Below are 2,858 nucleotides of genomic sequence, written 5' to 3'. Positions count from 1 at the left end.
ACTGATAAATTAAAAGCTGTTTAAAGGGAGACTTCAGAAATTTTTGGTTAATGTTACTTTGTCAGGTGGTGATTTCAACCACTCTGACTTAAATATATTTTCTTCTCCTAAAACTCAGGTCCAATTCACTTTCAGCACAACCACTGCTCTGATTTTGCTAAATTTCAGGTAAGTTTGTATCAACAATGTATATCTAACACTTTCCAAAGTTCAAGTTCAACTGAGGTATATTTTCCAATCCTGAGAGTGAGTAACTTAAGGCTGATTTAGGCAATAAGGGTATAATTTGGGTGGTCCCTAGAATATACAATACTTCTATTAAGTCACTGTTTAACACATTCTAAAAAAATTATTTATTACTTAGGAATCACAGGAAAAAAGATAGTGGAAAAAAGTTTCGTCTGGACCAAAGTTATCAAATGAACTTGGTCTAATCAGTTCAGTTCAGCAGAATTCCACTGTCTACAGATTCTGTTGTTTTACCTCAAATATTACCATCAAATATTTTAGATCAGTGCTGATCAGTGTATTCCAGAGTTTGTGGGATATATTCAAAGACAGATGGTTGAGGGAAAGTAGCTGTATTGGGTATGTCTGAGTCATTGCATTGATCGGTATCAGTCTGAGGTGAAGGTTGCGTGCTGGAGGGGTTAGTACAGACATTCTACTTTGCTGTGGAGAATTTCGTGCATGAACTTAACTTTGTTTTCAGTTCTCAGCAGTTGAAGATATTTGAGTACCAGGATTAGAAACTAGGCTTTTAGTCTTACTTCTTTTTTTATCTTTTAAGTTGACACAACACATTGACAAATAATCGTTGTGAGAGTTTCCAAATGGAATCTTCAGCAAAAACGAAAGTGGTCTCTTCTACTGATTTCTTTGTGGCTGTTTAAGTTTAGCATGCTCCCTGCTCCCTCCCTCCCTCCTCAGAATGTACATACTTTTTGAATGGTCCCATAGTATTCAAATTTGCACTAGCTGGGGTAATTTGATATTCAATAGCCCATCATCTTTTATATCAATAAAGTTTGGTGCTTGGGTGACATGATCTCAGGTTCCTTTGTATGAACCACCTTGTTTGGTTTGCTTTGTTTACTCCCAGCACTAAGATTCCACAGCCACATTTCTATTGGAAAAAGTCAAGAACTCCAGGTAGTTGAGACATGAGCAGCTCCTGATGAGCTTTGTACTGAGTTTTGTAAGTAAACGCAAGATTTTCTGTACCTTTAGAAAAAAATTCTTCTAATCTAATACCAAAAAGGTCAGGTGAATATTAGTGAGTGAAGTTTTTTCATTTATGAAAAACAGTGGTATTTCAATTCCTCAAATTCCATTGAAATGACTTAAAGTTTCAGAACAAGTTTTCCATTTTGGGGCTACAGTAGAAGAATTTTTGTTTCCTGTCAGACTTTGACTAGACTATAGGTTTTTTTATAAAGGAACCTTAACTTGGCTCCTCGTCTGGAGTTTCTTATCTTTCCAGAGAATTTCAGCCTCAAAGATCCTTGTCGAGTTCCTTATTTCCTTAGCTGCTAAGATTGGGTATGCTGATTATATAACTTATTCGGGTAATTTGCATAGCCATCAAATACCTTACCAATCTAAGCAACAAAATTTCAAAACAAATGAACTACGCATCTCCATTCATTGCTCTTCTCTACCATTTTAGAATCTCATACTTGCAGCACGAGTAAGTTTTGCAAGTTACTTGCCGACAAAATCGCGGGTGAATTAAACAGCGTGGTTGGATTATAAAATCATGCAAGATCATAAATTTCAAAATGGTTGAAATTCAGACGTTTCACATTCTGATAAATAACGAGATTGCTCACGAGAATTTTTAACCCGCGCGAGCAAACCCGCACCTGTCAATCATCTTTTAGCTGCTTTTCTTTTCACTTGTGGTTCTGGCATTTTTTTTAGTTTAGATAAAGTTTTGGAATACTGGATTTTCAAGAGAAAGGAAAGTCATGACTCTTGACTCTCCACCCGCTAACCAACCTAATCTATTTTGAAATACTGTACTTGAGTCAAACTGCACTGAGGTGACACCACTTAGAAAATTTTTGTTTCTTAAAAATATAACGGGAATTTTCATAAATATCAATAAGAGCTCATAAAACCAGAAAAAGTTTGGTCAATGTTAGTCAATGTCAAACACAAACTCCAACGCACCGTATAGGATTCAAACTCTTGAAAATGACTTTCACAAACCTACGAAATCCTGTGCCGTCCGCCCCCCTGCATAGTGTCCTTCAGGGTCTCCCCCCATGCATAGGGACACTGTCATTTAAATGGTACAAAAAATAGCTGTTTTTGCACCATCTTTACACCCCTGACTAGTTTTGAAAGTTAAAGACTCGTAAATGTCTACTAGGCCCTACACTGATACCTGTAGTTAAGTTAAAAGGTCCGTTTTCGGACCCATGCTGGTCCCGTAACTGTAAAAGGTATACTTAAAGAGATATAAGCTTTTGAACTGCGGTCCTAAAAAGGACAATGAATTGTCCTAACTGAAAGGATAATGAGTTATCCAAGATCAATAAGTCTTGATAGGGTGCTCCGATCAAGTCGAGATTTGGTACACATGAAGAACCTTATCCTACAACAAGATTCCAATTATAAAATCTCGTAAAAAGGTCCAAAAATGGACAATAAATTGTCCTAGATGTTGTAAAGTATGTGCAATTAATTGTCATCAAAATCAACTTTAAAACAAAAATTCATTCAAGATCCTCTCAGATCAGGCTCTAAATATCTCAAACATAAGATGATTAAAATGAAAATCGTTGAACGGCCCCTCTGATGGACAATCTGTTGTCCTAAAGGCAAATGTATTTAAATTAACCACTTTTTGT

The sequence above is a fragment of the Clytia hemisphaerica genome, unplaced genomic scaffold (genome assembly GCF_902728285.1).
Source record: "Clytia hemisphaerica strain Z4C2 unplaced genomic scaffold, Clytia hemisphaerica genome assembly, whole genome shotgun sequence".
Taxonomy (NCBI): domain Eukaryota; kingdom Metazoa; phylum Cnidaria; class Hydrozoa; order Leptothecata; family Clytiidae; genus Clytia; species Clytia hemisphaerica.
Note: the sequence above shows the minus strand (reverse complement) of the source record.